We start from the raw sequence: 19,900 nt of genomic DNA on the forward strand, positions 1-19,900 counted from the left end.
AAAATTGTAAAAGCATTAGAATTATAGTGTTTTCTCTGAAACAATGCAATCAAATTAGAAATCAACAGAAAGGTACTAGGAAAAATTCCAAACACCTGGCAACTAAAGAACACACTTCTAAAAAATAGTCAAGGATGAAATTTTAAGGCAAATGAAAATAATATGTTCAGCTAAATAAAAATGAAAATACAGCATACAAAGTGTAAAGGACATAGCTATGCAGTGTGAGGAAATTTACAGCTTTCAATACAAACATTAGGACGAGGGAATTAGAAAATGTCAAATCAATAACTTGAGTTCCCATCTCAACATCTAACAAGAGCAAGATAAACCCAAAACAAGTAGAAGGAAGTAAGCAACTAAAATAAAAGGAGAATAAAGCAATGTTAACATCAATGGGGAAATCAGTATTAAAAAAAAAAAGGGGGGGAAATAGGCTGCTGCTTTGGAAAAAAAAATTAGTGACAAACCTCTAGCAAAACTGATTAAAAAACACAGAGAGATTATCAATAAAGAATGAAGGAAGGTATGTTTCTGTGAAATGTAGACATCAAAAGAAAAATAAGGGAATACTGTAAAACCCTACACCCAGAATTTTGACAGTGTAGCTGAAACAAATTGATTCCCCCCAAAATACAAACTCATTCCATATGAATATACCTTTCGCATAGGCCTTCAAATTATCAGGGGATCATCTTATTTTTTATATATGACTGCTCAAGAAAATAGCATAGATTATTTATGGGAGAGTAAAGGGACTTAATGTTTGTTCCGCGGTGCTGTAAAGGCCCTTTCTTATAGGAAACAGGTTCTCTTTCAGTCAGTGACTTTTGAATCTAAGCGCTGAATCCAATATGTGATGAGTGAGGAGTTATGACTTTCATCTGGTCTTAAAATCTTTTGAGTATATATTTAGCGGTACCCTGGTTGGATGTGTATGTTATATGGCTGTTTTTATTTTCCTCAAAAGTGAGGTCATCCTAGCTGTATGATGAACAAGCTGCCACTAGAGTAATTATACTTTCTTGACTTCCAGTGGTTAATGTTATCACCTGATCTGTACTACTGCAGGATCCTCCCCTCTCATTGTTGCTGAGAACCTTCTGTCTCTAAAAGGGGGCCTCCTTATTGTCCAGTTTACAAAGGAGATGTACCACTGACTTTCTCAGTAATGCTAATTCACCTCTGTGCATGTCTGTGTACACACACACTCTCATACACACACAAGCACAGTGCATTTCTTATTATGTTGTTAAATACTGCATCATCTGGGCCCTCCCAAAGGGAGTTCTCAGGAGAAATGGGTGAGGAAGAAGAGAATCAGGATAGACAGAGGAAGTAGCTAAGTAAATATGTGACTTCAGCAACTGAACACATGGGAACTCAGGAGTGTGAATGGAACCACAAAATGATCTAGATGCAAAAGCTGATTTTTTTTTTTAACATTTGTTATCAATCATCTCTGGGTATAAGGCTCCTCTGGGAAGGGTGCCATAATCTCCCAGGCATCTCAGATGAAGATAGCTCCTCTGGCTAAAGACAATTCTCCAAAGGTGGGTGAAGGTGTAAGTTATTATGTCCCTGCCAAGAATCAAAATACCTGCCAAAAGAGGTACTAACCCACTAGTTCTACAAGGCATCAACTGTGTTTGCTAAAATTCAGAGGACATGGTGAGAGCTCGGGCAGCCTACAATGGAAAGACCAAGTTGCTTATTGTGAAATTAAATTTGTATATAACAAAATGTTGGAGTTACTTAATAACTGGAATAGAAAGATAATGAAGGAATAGAGGCAGGATGGATTACAGTATAGAGTTATTGGGAAAAAAGAATTCCAAAATCCATATATGGTCTATTCATATCTTACTTGTTTGCTTTTCTTTTTAATATATAATATACATTTATATGCAAAAGTACAGAAGAGTATGCAATAAAAAATAATTCATCTTCCAAAAAAAAGAACCTCACCTCCCAAGTTTTAGTTATCTCCCATCAGTTATCTTAGAGTCAAGTTTATTAACTTTCAGGTATAATCTTCTTATAAGTGCACAACTATATTCTATTTGTCTTCATATTTTCATAATTGTAAATATATATATGAGGTCAATCCACATGAATACATCCTTTTTGTTGTAGCTTCATAGTATTTTTATATGATTGTGACATACTTCACCTGTTCTTTGGGCATGAACAGTTGGGTCACTAATGATTTGTTATTACATGTTAACAGCCATAAGGATATCTCTCTATCATTCTATGCAATTATGAACATAAACTGTGATAAATTTCAAGTAGAACCACTGAGAAAACTTTCCCACACAGTGACCTTAGACTAAATTTTTCCATAACAACAAACGATGTCACAGTCTTAGTAGCTTACAATAAGAAGTTATCTTTTATTTATGTTCTATATTGATTGCAGGATATTTTAGCTCTTTTCCACATGCTAGGCCATAGGCTAAATTTCTTTCCAGGACTTAACCAAGTTCATACTAAAAGGAAAAGAAGATAGAGTTAACCATATGAGAGTTTTAAAACTCCTGCATGTCACCTCACAGTTCACTGCAAAGGTCATTTGGTCAAAATTGACATCATTGGGTAGAGTGTATAATTCTCCATCAAGAGGGAAAGCAAGTATTTCGAATATCAGCGTATTTCCCCCCATAGATAAGTATATTTATAAATAATGTAGGTGCCAAATTGTTCTCTCCCAAAGTATAAATTTAATCTCAAACAGTATGTTTACCCTGTTTCCTTGCTAATACATTATATCACACTCAGAACTTGGCCATCTGAAAAGGAAACTACATTGATGTAAACTTAATTTTAATTTATCTTATCATGAATGAGGTTCAGGCTCGACTCATTCATATTCAAATATGTCTTTGCATAGAAATATGTGAGGGATTTTTTTGCGAAAAGTCTTATTATTTTATTTGAACACTGTGTTTCCATTAACTCAGTCACTGAACATGAATTTTCTGTTGTTAAGTCAGCTTGTGTGCCGATAAGCTACAGATTTTTTCCCTATAACCTGACAGCGGAGTCTTTCCTTTCAGCTGACAAGCTATAACTCAACATTTTTTTTTATTTTTATAAAATGTGGCATTTTTATATATTTCTTTTGGGTATCAGCTTGTGTTTATGACAATATTCACATCTTTTCTGATCCCTTTTGCATATTTGAAAACATTTTTTCTTATTGAAAATAGTACATGTAAAAATACTGAAAACCCAGGTAACGAAATAAAAGTAACTTGCATATTTATCATTCAAAGACAGCCATTTACTTTGAATATTAATTCCATGACCTTTTATGTTAACCATATCACCTAAGTAGAAATGAGTCATCTGGGAATTTGAGAAATAAGCTTCTAAGATGTTATTCATATCATCAAAATAATTGATAGTGTCAGGCCAGTTTTTAGCTTTTCCTTTGGACTTTTTCTCACTTAGCAATTGTCAAACAAATGGATAGGGATTAATAGCTAGCTGGTGGTTTTCCGCTTCATCTTGAGATATCTGTTCTTTGTTTAAAAGCATAGTGGTTGCCCTCTTTTTATTATGTGCATGTGTGGGGGTGTCTTTTAACCTGGAATTTTAGGGAGAGACTTAGAAGTGCTTATCTGTTCAAGTGACCAAAAATAGAGATGGGAAAGATTGAGTAATTTGGGGTACTTTGCAGCAGAAAATACTTTTCCAGATGCGAAAGTGAGAACCAAACAACAGCCTGCTATAGAAAGTCAAGATCCCTACCTAGTTCATCTACGAATACAAAATCTAGACAACTCAGAGGTCAGAATATAGGCTGGCAGTGGAGAATTTTTGAGTTTAGACCTTTATCCAGGGAGAATAACCAGCCATATTGTTATGGGACAGGAAAATTTTAAAATGCTGGCAATTGTGTTGAATATTTAACTTACCCTTTGAGGTTTGGGAAGATGTGCCTGAGTTACACAGAATGTCTGGTCTGTTCTGAATTCATTGTTTAAGAGATTCTGACAGCCTCTGGTTTTTTTTTTTTTTTTTCTTTACATAAATAAGACATTTCAAAAGTCAGTTTATACTTAATGGTGGTAAAGAAAAAATTGAAGAGTGACAATGAAGTGTTCTCTATGCCAACAGGAGAAGTTGCAGATTACCATTAAAGTACATCTAATAATACTAATTTTGGTAAAGCTCAAGAAATTTCAGTAGTAGACACAGCAAAAGAAATATCCTGGTGCCTGGATATCAATGTCTGTTATTAAGAATTCAAATCAAAGAGTTTTACATTGGGAAACCCAAAAAAAATCTACAGAGATTTGTTTGAAATATTCCTTCTGAACCCTGAAACTAGTCATTTTATGCCTATCATCTGATCTTTCTCTCCTTTTCAATTGCTCAGTTGCAAATTGTAAATAAGTGGTTCAGGTTAAATGCAACCTAGCCATGCAATTTGTTTTCTGTCACAACCTATGACATGGAAAACTATTTCCTTTGTATTTATTTGTAAGCTAGTTGTCTTGTAATTTTGACAGATGCCCTATGCCTGTCCTTGTAAGGAAAAAGACCATGTGGCAGTTTCTCTAATGAGAGTCCCTATTTGTATCATCTTCACAGTTCAGAGGACTACGGAGACAGGTGATTGACAGAAGAGAAATAGAGTATATAAAATGTTTATTTCACCAACTATAACCATTAATGGGGTCCTGAACTAGGCTGTGGATTGGGAAGAAGACATTTAGGACTTGAAGAATGGAAAATTGACAAGGTTTTGGAATTGATTGGCTTTGAGGGATGGGGGAAGCTGCTAGGATGGGGGGAAGTCAGAGATTATTGAGGTTGTGAGTAAGTGAAAGAATTGAAGTCATAATTGTCTCTTTGTTTTCTCAAACTGGGAGGGCTTTGAACGATGAACAAATGTCTCGTTTAAAAATCATTGTCACAATACATGAACAAACTGGATTTCAAAGTTACCATGCTAGTCTTACTGAAAACAGTATGGAAAGAAATATTACTATACTTTCTAGTAAAAATATCATCTTTTCTATATGGCTGTGCAGACCATTACAAAAAAATTTGTTTCTAACTGCTTTTAAACAAGAACTATACCTTTAAAAAGGAATAGCAAACTGTGATCAGTTTGCATTTGAACTTTGCATTTGAACAGTTTGTGAACTAAAAGTAATTTTGAATTTCTAAATGATTAACAAGAATAAAAGGAATATTTTGTGACATGTGAAAATTGTGTATTTCACATTTTAATCTTTAGAGCTTTATTGAATTTATTACTTTATAAGCAATAGCCATGTACTATTGCTTATGTGCAATGGCTGCTTTTGTTTATGATCACAGAATTTAGTAGCCTCAACAGAGATCATATGGCCTGCAGAGACTAAAACATTCATTATCTGATCCTTTAACGGAAACATTTGCCTACCTCTATCTTAATATAAGCTTAGATCTAAAGATAAATTAGGAAAGAATGTTAATGTAAACTGAAAGCATAAGTAGAAAGTGTTTTAATTTTAGCAATTTTATAGTTCGGCCATTCAGTTAACAAATATTTGACAAATTTTGTCCAAAAAATGACACTTTTCAAACTAATGTACTGTGAATATAATTGGTACATTCAGTCTATTCTAGGTTGAATACAGTCTCCTTGTTTTACTAAAATTATTAAACCTAACTTATAAATATTCATAGGTAATCTAGATTATGTTGGAAATGAGTAAACATGTTACTTCACATACACATTATAGTAATGAACTATAGAAATTGTACCTGAAAAGGTAGTCTCTACAATAAGCTTTGAAATGTTTGTTTTGATCATGCCTATTTTCCCTAAAGGTCCTCATAAGTTCTGACTCCAAATATGTGTAAAGTCATTAATGGGTCTCTCAATAGCTTTTTATAGAATATGCTATATGTAAATTATAGTTGCATGTATATTTGTGTTTCCATGCGGCAAGATATTAAAACATACTAACTACATTCAGATTACTGGAATTTCCAAAAACTGGGGTAATTATTTCAAAGACTCAGTTTCTTCCTATATATAATGGAGGTGATGTACTGCTAAAGAGTTGTAAAAAATGGGATAAAGTAAATAATATTTTAACAAATTCTGGCAATGTATTAGTTTTTATCTGTTTTATAGTTCATCAAATCAAAGGGGCTTCAGACTAGACTCTTTTTCAAATTTTCAATTCTAAATAGCTACACAACTCTTATTTGTTATTCTAGAAAACAAAACAACAATATTAAAATAGGAAGAACATTATTTTAACACCTGTTTCTTTCTAAAGAAGTCAATGGTTTTATATTCTATTATGTGAGAATTGAGGGTTCAAACGTGATTATTTAAGAAGTTTCTTAAGTTTTATGCATATATGTAATTTTTAAATAGTTATATTGAAGTAAAGGCTTACAACTCAAATTTCCAGTTAAATAAGACAAATTGCCCACATATATTCACTTCTCTTCCTTTCCAAAAAAGAAAATAATACTAAAGAAATGTTAAAACATAAATTCAAAATTTAAAAAGTATAAAACAAATGGATGCATTGTATACTTGGTAATTGATTTAGAAAATTCAAATATACTAGAAGTTAAGCAATGAAAGAGATAATTGACTAGGTAGGTGTACATCAGAATTCTAGAGGACTAAGAAATGACAGCAACATAAATATCTGTAGGTGAGAGCAAACGTGGTATAAAAACCAATAGGGGACGGTTAAAAGTCTACATGAAAAGCTGAAGTCACATGCCACTCAACACCTCAGTGGAAGACTGGACACTTACTCTTTGGTGAGAGTGAAATGGAGATCCCTGACATTTCAGTAGTGTACAGTAGCCCAAACAGGGCAGCCACGTGTACATATATAACATTGAAATCATTCATATATCTTCCCATTCACTTTCCAGAACCCTGGCAGCCAGATTTATAACTTGATACAAAATGTTCCTTAGGTGACCTGACTTGCTCTCAAGAAGCTATACAATCATTAGGGATTTCCCAGCAAGAGACTACAACAAGACCCCTAGGTAAAGCCTAAATTCATCAAAACTATAGCTTCTTTTTTTTTTCCCACGCTAAATAATGTCTTTATTTCTTTCATGATTTTTACAGCATGAACATCCTATATTTCAGCCACAGCCTCTACTTCCAGGTGACTTCATTGGGTCTCAATTCCCTTTTAAATAACATACTGTTATTCCAGAAGGCAGTTAGCTTTTCATCCTTCCTAGGTAACATCTCAGGACGAACCCCATACAAAAAAGTATAGATACCCAGTGGCCCTGTATCATCTGAAGTAAATTCATTGTGGATGCTGTAGCCTACATGCGCACACAAAACCTGTAGCTTCTAAACAATTTTCATACCTTACTTAAGAGAGTAGACAGCAAAGGACTCATAGACTGTAAATTGAATGCTACAGCAAAAATTTAGAGAGATATAAACAGAGAAAGCCATGGGAAGTGATAGATTGTATAAGAAGAGATTCATAAATGCATATGTACAAATAATCCTAGAAAGTAAAAAGTAAAGGAGACATTGCATTCATGAAATAAGAATAGAAATATTCTATTTTTCAGAGAAAAATTCTATTGTTCAGAGAATTAGAAAATTAGTATATAAAAAATAATAGCAAAAAAGAAAATATCAGTGCAAATGTTGGGAAATAAAATCAATGAAACCATCCAGAAAATAGAGTGGCAAAAAGCAACAAAAACATGAGGAGTCAAATGGGAGAAAATCAGAAAACAATTCAAAAGGAATAGCATTTGATATTTGGAGTTCAATGAATTAAGAGCAAAGAAAACAACACTGAAAAATGATTAAATAATCAGGAAATTTCTGAACTGAAAAAAATATGAGTTCCAAGATTGAAAATGTTAATTATCAGTCCATTGAGTAAATATAAAAGATCAACACCAGAACACTTCTGCATGAAAATTCATATTTACAGGTTTAAAAGAAGATTCTAAAGCTTACAGAAAGGTAAAATACATATAAAGGATGTGACACAGGATGCTGATTTTGGACTTCTGAAGAGCAACTCTGTTAAGTTGAAAGACATTAATGGCATAAATTTGGAATTCTGCAGTAATAAGAATTTGACTCTAGATTTCTATTCCTAGACAAACACAAGTCAAAGGAAAGGATACATTATGGGCTTCAAAAAAATTTGCCTCCCATTCACCTAAGAAAGGAAATTTCTGAAGGGGTGTCATAATAAAATGAAAGAGAGAGAGAGAGAGATGATATCCTGCAAATAGGATTTTCTTCCTTTAAGAGAAAGACAAAAAAAATCTCAGGATGAAAATGATGGAATATTCTAGGAATGCAGGAAGTGATGGGACAGTACACAGAAATGGAGCAACTCAGAAGTTTCCAGGAATAGTGTTCCTAAGAAAATGAAAATGATAGACTATCTGATGTCAGTGGGAGAGTCTGTGTACCTTCAGCAATTAGAACACAGAAAATAAAGCCAACAACAAAATAAGAGCCTAAATTAAAGGCAAAAAAATTTGCATAAAGCTGGAAAAGCAGTCACTGCTTATACATAGCCTCTCTGGGAATAGTGCTTATATAAGAATAATAAAGAGGCCCTCCCTGGTGGCACAATAGGTTAGGACACAGCACTGCAAGCAGGCCACAGCCACTTCAGTGCAAGTTCGACCCCCAGCCCCAGAGGTGACCCATATGGCACGGCAGACCTCTCCTGACCCACCTGCTACCTCCCTCAACAGTGTACTTTGACCTGCCTGTCCTGCTTCCCACTCATCTCTGGTGAAACTGCTCACCCGCCCCCTGCTCCTCTGGCTTGTACCCCAGTTCTGCATGCATAAATAAATAAATCTTTTAAAAATAATAATGAGTCCAGAATAATCAAAATGTTGAGATATTCTTAGTGTGGAGATGAGATGGGAAATATGTATTTATCACTGCAGTTTAGTGAGTAAAAGAGATAAATCCTCATCTCCCACTATGAGAAATTAATAGATATCTAAGAAAGAAAGGTGAGGAAATGACAGTATTGCTGTTGTACTTACACTGGTGGAGGAAAAGCACCAGCTAAAACAGTTGAAAGAAAATTGTCTGAGATATGGAAATGGGAAGAATTATGGGCGTTACTACCTACCCTAGGAACTATGGAATCACTTTGATTCTTTGAAATATGTGCAAGATTAACTTTAACAGTCATAAGAATAAAACTTAAGAAAATGTTTACCCTAAAATATGTTAATTTTTTAACAATCAAAACCAGATTCATTGACTTGTGCAGCCAGGGTAATTGAGTTTTATAAAAATTTCTTAATAGAAGTTTCTCTTGAAATCTTTATATCATGCAGATTCTTATAGCTTGGGCCATCAATTAAAAGATTATAGTTTGACTCTGTTCATATTTTTAATATTAATTGCATAATAATTGAGACTATCCTATATCCATGCATATAAATTTGTGTGATTAGGTGTTAGCAACTTAGGTATATGGAATAGGCTCCCTTTCCTAAAGAAGTATTATTAAATGAATATAAAATTAAGTACAGGAATGCAGAGAGTGATACAGGATGCTACTGTCATCCATAGTCTGTGACTACAAATATTTATATTACTAAAATACCTTGCCATTGAAATTAGAGTTATAGATTCATAAAATGGGAGCACTCATTTGGAGAAAGAGACATTGAAGCCCCTCACAGATCAGAGAAATGAAAGTGTGAGAAACCCATTGCTAATAGACAATGATAACTGCTGGATTAGCTGACACAAACATCTTCATGAGAGCTCGCTTCCAAAATCAGATAAATTTGAATGGAAGTGATAAGTTATCTTTGTCTCCTGAGTAGACCACATAGACCACATATAATGACTATTGAAGATCTTAGGCAATATGCATAAATAAATAAATCTTTAAAAAAAAAAAGAAAAGAAAAGAAATGCAGAGCAAAATTGGGCCCAGTCTGAGAACAAATCTAATTCTTTTAGTCTATCAAAAAGATGTATTGCTGCCTTCTTCAGAAGATTAATATTGGCAGAACATTTTCTATTTGAAGACATGTGATAATAACTATAGTTTGTACTGTAAGAAATATTAGGCTTCCTAAGAATATCCTTTGTCATTTCAGAGTTTTTGACTGTAAGAGTAACTTAAGCAGAGGATTTGTTGGAAATATACTGGGCGTGCATTCTGTAGATAGGGGCCTGCCAGGTTATCTGTAATGCTTGGGAGGATCAAAAAGGCAAACACAGGCCTGAACTGGTCGCAGGGGCAGTTTGATGAGGTCACTGCCACAGGAAAGAGGAAATTCCAAACTATTCTCACTTGCTAAAGATTTAGATTTTACCTCAAACTTTAGTCTTTTTCCCTTCCATTGACTCATGCAATGTTAAGAAAGAGGATCTGGCATTTCTGCTCCTTTTGTAGACAACCAGATGACTGACTATTCTGCATCAGACTTTTCACAGACTACATAATGAAGCACTAAGAGAAATTCCAAAAGTAGCAGACATCCATTACTGCCTTCTTATTAATCATGTCATAAGTTTATTCAATTTACTCATTAAGTTTACTCACTGGTCTTCTTAATTTTTTTTTAAATATATTCATTATATCATCCTTCTTTTTTGTACAATGTATGGTTTCCCCATGAAATTACCACCACCAGTTTCCCCGTGTACCATCATGGTCTTTGAAAGAATTTCTTAATTGTCTTAAAAGCAATTAATTTAGAGTGCTGTTTGCCAAACTGATAGTGCAAAACTTGTTATCAAGGTGATATAGCTTCTGGGAAGATCTAGTTGTATTCATTTTATATATTGGAATGCAGATACAACAAAAATTCTGGCTTGAGTCAAATGATGTATATCTATGAAGACTGCCCAAGAGAAAAATGGGAAATTTGCTCTGTAGTCTATGTGATGATATTTAAAGATTTCTTTGCATATGGTTCTGTGTGTACATGTGCTGGGGGATAGAAAAGACAAGTATGACTTAGACATTCTTTCAGTGCATTGATACCAAGATGATAAGATTGACCTTTTAAAAGGTTATTTCATATTGGTCTCTTAAATCCATTGCTCTTTTATGGTGTTTGTTTTATTGTTATAATTTCCTAGTAAATTAACAGGAATGGTAAGTCATTTCCTTAACCAGAAAGACAGCCACAATGAAAGTGATGATTAGTATAAATGTATGATGTGCATTTCCTAGGGAAGCCCAGAAAGACATGTCCGAAAGTGGAGTGGAGGCAGGCAAGCAATGAGAACAGACAAGGCTTTGTTTTGCCTTTTCTACACCAGTAACTGCACATTATCTCTTAATAGTTTTTTTTTAATTTTCACTATACTTTTAAGTTTCACAAGGAATTTCCTAAAACAGCAAACTATCTCTCCTATAAAATGTCAAAAAGGGCCCTCCCTGGTGGCTCAATGGGTTAGGCCAAAATACTGCAAGCTGGCTCTAGCCACCTTAGTGCGAGTTCAATCCCCAGCCTGAAGGTGACCCGCCCACTGCTCCCCTCAGCAGTGTACTTTGTCAATCTGCCTGTTCTGCTCCCTGCTCTGTCTCTGGTGAATCCTCTCACCAATGTGCACACCTCTGGCCAGTACCCCAGTTTGTGTGTATAAATAAATAAATCTTAAAAAAAAATAGTTTTGTAAAAAAATATGTCAAAAAGGTCAGTGAAGGGTTTAGAAATAAACAATTGAATGGGGGGGGGAGCGGAAAACCCCTGATAATGAGGTGAGAAGAAAAGGAAAATATTTTCAAATGAGCTTTAAAATCAAGAGAGGAAAATATGAATTAGGTCTTCAAGTAAATGGAAATATGGAAGTTATGTAGAATACCTGCAAGTAAGGATTTCATATATTTTATTGAAGTGAGTGAAGTACCAGCAAGTTGCCTCAAGTTTGATAAATACTGTTTGAAATCAATTTTTCTGGTTAGGGAGAAAGTATATTCCCATAGTCAGTTATCACTCACTTCTTTGTACTATAAATGAAAATGCCTGTTTTTGCTCTGCTGCGTGCAACATCAGCATATCTTGAGCTTGCTTACAAAGTCATATCAACTTGCTTTGGTATAAGAGACTGGTGAAATAAGGTTTTAAAAATAAAAAGTAAACCTATGCTAATTAGACTATAATAACTTTTTATTTTAATTGATGGTCCTGGAATGCTCACATTTTTTTCCAATAAATGAATGGCTACAGGACCCTCCAACCCCAAAAAAATATCCTACGAAATCATACCAATAGCAATGTTCTGTTTTTCAGATAGTGGAGGATACCTGTAAACATTAGTTGTTCATTTCCACTATGAGAAAAATGTGGATTTACCATTGTTTTCACTTTCTACCCCTTCAACTGCATTTTCCTGTACTTGAGAGTTACCTCTTTAGTTAGATCAAGGTTGAGAGTTCACATTATTCTATTTTTATAAATATTGACTGGGCTATAATTTATACCAAGGTCATTTTTATTGACGGTTCAAGCTCATAAACTCTGAAGGAAACTGCTTTAGTACTAAAGTCATTCAATTTTAGTGTTGAATGGCATTTAGTATTCTGGTATCATGGGATAGTAAAAGTATTTCCCTCCACTTTTCATAGGATCACTGGCAGGAGCATGTAATTTATATTAATAAAAGACAAAATAGAAAGTGAAAAACACGCATGTTAACATATACATCACATATACTGAGAAATGGGCACACTTTGAAATTAGTATGCAGTAGTTTGAACTTGAATTTTTATAGCATCTTAACAAAGCAACAATAACATTTTAGAGATGTAACAAGACAAAGAAAAAGAACTTTGAATTTCTAGAGACAGGCAAGTGATAGGAAGGCAATATGGGGAAATGAATGTAGCTAGGACTAATTTTTACTAGGCTTGTATACATTTCTCTGGTGCCTTCTCTGGGCTGATAAGAGCCTCGAGTTGTCTTGGTGATTAATTTCTGTTCTTCCTATTAAAGAAGGAATGAGAGAAACATTTACAATTCTACTTCTTGCTTTTAGACAGCAAGATGATAGAAAGCCTTTCTTGTATCTGCTTATTCTCAATTGTCTAAGGCTCCAAATAATCTTATGTCAAAGTGGCATGTTTGGGGATGCCCCATAGTGCTTCCTTTCTTGTAAGTAGATGTCAAGTCTGTCTCAGGAAAGCATAAGAGCACCTTCTTTTGACTTCCTTCAATTTTCTCATAGAAATCTAAAAAAACCTCTGTGTTAAGAAGCTGTCAGATACAACATGTAACTCTACAGAGGTTGGTGGGAAAGTTACAGAGGTTAAGGGGAACTTAATAGCAAGAACTTTTAGAGGAGTCTTACAAAATTCAGTGACATTGGGTTATTCCACTTGCCATCAGAGCATCTAAATCAGTGGTTCCCAAAGGTGTCTAGAGAATATGGGAGGAGATGAGGAGCCATCCCTAAGATGATGGGATATGCTCCCTAAAATGGTCTTGTCCTTCTAAGACCTGTCACTTTGACATGTAGATTATTTTGAGTTCCTGCAGGCATCAAGAGAAACTATTGCCTCTCCTTCTAACTACCTACTAGAATGAAGATGAAGGGAGGGACTTATCCATAGTTAGTTATCTCCAGACATAATTTAACATCTGAGAAACCTATCGAAATAGCAGGGCAAATGTCTGCATATAGAGCATCTAACTTTGTCACATGAGATCTCCCCTTCCTCCTTGTAGTGCTAGGCCCCATTCCACTCCTTAGCTCTGTATAAAACTCTTTCTTTGTCCCATTTCCTCTAGAATTTTCAGACCTGTAGATTCTCCATACAAGTGTGATTATTTTGCTTATTTCTGCTAATCTGTCTGTTGTTAATTTGATTCCTTGATGTTAATTTTAAGAGAACCTAAAGAGGTAGGGAGAAAATTACCTCTCTACCCTGGCAGCTATTACAAAGATTGGGGAAAGTTGCTGGCAATTGTGGAGGCCAAATGTTGAGCAAAGAACAAGGACAGCCCTGTCTACACCTGTCTACAAATCTTTGATCTAAATCATTTCATTTAAATTTAAGGCATCTGAGAAATCATCTCTTAAGGAGTAGGTTTATCATAATTCCATACTTTATGAAAGGAAAAAAGCCAACAATAATTTGTTTTAATGAGATTCATTTCCTTCTCTACCATGTGATTGAAGCAATGAAGAAAATTACCTGAACCCTCAAACAAGAGCTAAGAAGTCTTTCTTTTACCTCTAATTATCCAGTAATATTCAGTATGATGTTGGGTTTGTCATTTACTTTGTTTGTCCATATGAAAAAAGGAGGATAAAGCTAATGTCATTGGAAGAGCATCTGAATTCATTAACAATGGATGTGAAGTATACCTGAGAATGTAAAGTTGTATTTCAATGCATAACATTATATTTAAACAATCCAGTTGAAGTAATACTCAGCAGTCATTAAGATTGCATAAAATTAATAAGCCCCACTATGTATCAAACACCATGGATTCTTATTTTATAAGAACTTTTCTGCTTTAGAAACATAACTATGCCTATAGAAGTCAGTAAGTAAATTAAGAATTAAGTATGTAGCATAAGTTGCATACTCCTAGTACAAGTTCCATACTCCTCATCTTCAGCTTGAGGGAGAAATGAGCTTTTCAGTTTTATCTTTACAATATTTTCTAGAGAATAAGTGATGTACACATATATTGGCCAATAGCAACAAGACTAATTGATATCAGAATAATTCTAGCCTCAATCAACAGGATGTTGATTCCTCAAAGTCTTTGACAAATTCTCCATTTCATTAACACATTCAAAATTTAGGTACGAAGTACTAAAATTGAAAGAAATCATATACTTCATAGTGATTTTTGTAAAAGACCTGTAAATCAGGGCTTTGGATTCTTTTCTCAAATTTACCACTAGTTAGTTTTGTGATTTGGAGCAAGTGTGTTAACTTTACTGGATACAGTTCCCACAACTATATAATTAAATGTTAAAAAAAAAAAAAGCCAGTGAATTGTGTAGTAGTGTGCCAATAGTCACCACATCAAATTCTAAGAATCCGTGGACATTATCTAAAGTATTCCTCTTTACACCATCCCATTTAATTCTCTCAATAACTCTTTGAAGTAGGAATTACTAATTTGGTATTTTTCTTTCTTTCCTTTTTGCTACAGCAAAAAATAGTTCAGCAATCCCAGAGCCAGTGTTCATATTTCAGGATGATAGCATGAGTGATCATTTATTAATAGAATTTAAAAAAAAACATTAACAATTATAAACCAAGATTGTCACAAGGACTATTAGCCCCAAGGGATATAAGAAGCTGCAAATGGCAAAATCTTGGAGACAATTTTGGCATCCATTATATTCAACTTATTTCCAAATGTCAATATGTGCAAAAAAAATGTTTTCACCTATGGTTAACAATAAAATACAGTCAACTTTGTGTTTAATTTTGTGTTACTATTTGATAGAAGCTATTGGTTAGGAATATAATGAATCTAGAGAAGGGAAGCTACTGCCTTGGACATGTTGCAGCTCATCAAATAATTGCCCTCAAATGTGAGGTTTTGGACTGTACATTGGCATAAAACCAATAACTGAAATACTTCCAGCTTTCTTCAAAGTAAAATGTAATTGACCTAGACAGCTGTGTGCTTACAGATGTCAATATCAATACAAGTTCACTGTATATATGAAAAAGAAAGGGAGTCTGCATTTATGTGTGTTTGTGTGCATGTCTGTGTGTGTGTGTACTGTTTGGCTTTAAAGAAACGATCTGTGAACAAGAAAATAACCAGACAAGAAGCTTTTGTTTTTGCATGTGTTCTTATTTTTGAGCCCCATTAACTGGATATGTGACCTTGAGTAAATGATTCAGTGACCCTTCAGAGTTTTGAGTTTCTTCTCTATCAGTCTTGTTTTCTTTGAAGAATGTTTTGTTATTATGAAATAATGTGTGGAAAGATTTAGACAAAGGGGAATTTTAAAATAATTTTTCCTTATTTCTGATTTAAAGATTAAAATAAGGATGTTAGAACTGGACAAACCCTCAAAAATTACTCATCCAACATGATCTTCATTTAACGGAGAAACTCAGAGAATAAACATGGCTTGACCAAGGTAATAATATTCAGTTACAAGGCTCATGATTTTCAGATCCACAGCTATTTTAGAGTCATGATTTTTGTATTTTTCCAGCTATGTGAATCTTTTTCTCAGACAAAAATCTTTATTATTTCTGTTATGATTCATAAATCTACACTAGAAAGAATATAATTAAAATCCTATTTATAATGTTTTTTAATATTTTTCACTTAATATTTAATGAAAGATTGTGACAAGGAAAAGAAATATTTGATTAGCTTATCTAATAATTAAGTGGTAAAAAATAAAGTACCTACAAGAAATGAAAAAGAAAAGTGCATACATAGCTCAGAGACTAAATATTGAAATCTTGGTTAATGAAGCTTTGTCATGCTTTTTCTTCAAATACTTTAGGGAAGTGAAATGATGCATAGAATGAAGTTCTGCCCTTCAAAAAAAATTCTTATCTATGTCAGTCTTATCAATAAATAATTGCTAGGTATTTCTTTCTAGGACTTAATGACTTTTTTTTTAATTTTTTTTAAAGATTTTATTTATTTATTCACATAGAACTGGGGTACAGGCCAGAGATGCAGAGGGTGAGAGGATTCACCAGAGACAGAGCCAGGAGCAGAACAGGCAGATCGATGAGCAGTGGGCGGGTCAGGAGAGGTCTGCCTCGCCATGTGGATCTCCTCTGGGGCAGGCGGGGATCGAACTTATGCGGGAGTGACTTTAGCTTCTTAGTGCTGTGCTTTAACCCGCTGAGCCACCAGGGAGGTCCCTTTAATGACATTTTTTAAAAGTAAGTGTCTGATTAAACAAATGATAGAATCTTTGTGAAATAATTCAGAAGAATATAAACCACATCCTAGAACATGTCTAGCTACTCATTAATTTTTTTAAAGATTTATTTATTTGTGCATACAGAACTGGGGTACAGGCCAGAGGCTCTGGGGCGGTGAGAGGTTTCACCAGAGTCAGAGCGGGGAACAGAACAGGCAGATCTACGAAGTACACTGCTGAGGGGAGTAGCGGGCAGGTCAGGAGAGGTCTGCCACGCCATGTGGTCACCTCCCGGAGCAGGCGGGAATCGAACTCATGAGGAAGCGGCTTTAGATTCTCAGTGCTGTGCTTTAACCCGCTCCGCCACCAGGGAGGGCCCTAGTCACTCATTAATTTAACCAAACTTACGTGAATATCCATCAGGTTACTCAATTTTATATTTGGTTACATGTTTTTATAAAAGTGAACCATAGAGATACTCTATCTTCACAGTGCTGTGAGAGGAAAAAGAACATTTGGAGACCCATGTAATATAAAAAGCATTGAATACCTCAGAAAGCATTGAACTAGTTCTTAAAGTCTAGATATGATTCATGCATATTTTTGGCACATAACAAAGGTAAATCTGTAGAAGAGCAAGTAAGTTTGATTGGAAGACAAGCTTATGATTGTAAAAGTAACTAGCAGGAAATAACAATTTTCTAATTGCTTCTTTGGGCTTGAACACTACACACAGAATTTTTGAATTGTGACACCTAATTCTTTGTCATGAGATAGTAGGATGGTTAACAACTTAAGAAATTCACTATCATTTTAATACCAAACAAGGGCAGAAAACTTTTTATGTTTAAAATATGCAAGTTAAAACACACAACTGACATTTGTAAAGTATTTGATCATTTTATTTTAAGCAATAAAGCAATTTTATTTTCACTGGCCAACGCAAAACATCCTTAAAGGATGAAGTGAGATTTCACACCAACATGTTAAATTAATCTTATCCCCTCTACTAGTAACTTGTACTCACAGTACAGATCAAATCACCCTAGAAAAGAAGAAAAGGAAAAAATACAATAGTTATACAAATTGCTAAAGTTAATGAAGAAAATTAGTGGTGTGACAATGAACACATAACTTCAGTTTGCTTTTCTACTGCTATTATTTTGGCTCCAGCAATGACCTACAACATTTCCATACCCAACTACAGTAAAGTCTTCTTTTTTTACTAAAACAAGGCAGTTTGGCAGGAAATCGATTCTGATACTACTTTCCAATATATGAGTGACAGACAATATATGAGTGCACATCACTGCAGCTCAAGCCCTGACATTTGGTGGTGTGCTGGAAAATTTGGGATGCTGAGTGTATTTCCAAATTTATTAAGTTTTATATTGGAAGAAAATAATTTTCTGCGCTTTCAACAATAAAGTAAAAACTATTTCTCCTAACCTTTTGCAGTGTCTTTCCTTTTAGCAATCCCATTTTGCTCTGACTAATACACATTAGTTTTGAGTATGATATAATTCATTTTTTTTGTGTCCTCAAAAAATAGAAGCTTTCTTCTTAAAAGCAGACAAAGAGATGCTAAAAATGAGAGTGGGCACATATGCAAACATTAGGATTCGCACTCAGAAATTCCTAATGATGCTGTAATTCCCAAGGGGAAATATTTATTTATACAAGAGTATTCAGTTAATTATTTATAGAAGTAAAACTCCAGAAAATTCCACTGTCACTGTTCTGATCCTCATATTTTGCCACTAGAGGCTTTGTCTCCTGCCATATGGGTTTGTAGTCTCAGGGTGAAAAAGAAAGTTTTCTCTGATTTTAACATTGCCTTTTTAAAAGGCAAAATTTGTGAGAGTAATGACACTGATTTTCCCTGCTACTGTAAGATTTGACTGTCTTTATTATTAGAAAGAAAAAAAAACCTCACCCCACACCCTACCATGCATACTGTCTATATATTCACAAGAAGCATGCATTTGGAATGTCTTAATGGAGTTTAAGTCAGCTAGATGTGCATTATCATCTGGTGTGATAACATTCACCTCAAAGATCTAATGGCCTTGATGGACATGTTTGACAATTCCAGACGTAACTTCATGCTCCAAAAAAGGCCAAACAAAACCAAACCCCAGGTATTTTCAAGCCTGGAAAATGGAAGGTAGGTAAAGGAGAGATGAAGGGAGTCACTTATTTAAAACAGGTGAAATCAGAATTTTCTTTTTGCAATAAAAGAAGAGAGAGCAGGTATTGAAATGTAGCCTGTTCTTGAGGATGGAAGTATTCTAAAAATATCAAGTATTTTATGACAATTGCCCAGAAAATTACCGAGCTCCCCAGGCAACAAAAGCACTTCCTGCCTAAGTAGTTTCCACCTTTGAACATGCCACTTCTTTTTTTCTGTGATTTTTTAAAAAAATCTTTATTTGAAGAATTATAATTTTATAATAGCTACTCAAGTGAAACGTATTAACAGGAATCATCTAAAGCTAATGACAGTAATAGTGAAAGGTACAGAGCTTTCCCATTCATTCTTGAATGTTAATGTGAGGGCTCTTAGGGATGAAATTGAAAATTTATGGTATAAAACCTTGATTGTTAGTCATCACCTATTTCAAGGAAATATGAAAACATAGCAGCCCAAACACTTTATGAAAGAAGATTTAGACTTGTAACAGAGACACATAACACTATGGCCTTCGTAGAGCCAGTGATTCCTGGTAATCAGTCGAAATAATATTGTATTTGTGAGAGTAACTAGTAACTTTGTGGGCTTGCACGCTACACAAAGAATTTTTTAATTTTGACACCTAATTCTTTATCTTGAGATAGTAGGATGGTTAACAACTGAACCATTAACTACTGCCTCTCATTATAGCAACATCCTTAGTTCCATCAACCTACTTAAGGGATTTGCACTTTGGAAGAAAAAAATCATAGTTGTTTTTTTTTTTTAAGGCCAAAAAAAAAAAGTCATTGCCCTCTTTCAGTGCCTGCATCTTTCTAATCTAATGACAGTTATTGACAAAAGTCAAGGGAGAATCTTCC

The sequence above is a fragment of the Condylura cristata genome, unplaced genomic scaffold (assembly GCF_000260355.1).
Source record: "Condylura cristata isolate star-nosed mole 26May11 unplaced genomic scaffold, ConCri1.0 scaffold00003, whole genome shotgun sequence".
In the NCBI taxonomy this organism is placed as follows: Eukaryota; Metazoa; Chordata; class Mammalia; order Eulipotyphla; family Talpidae; genus Condylura; species Condylura cristata.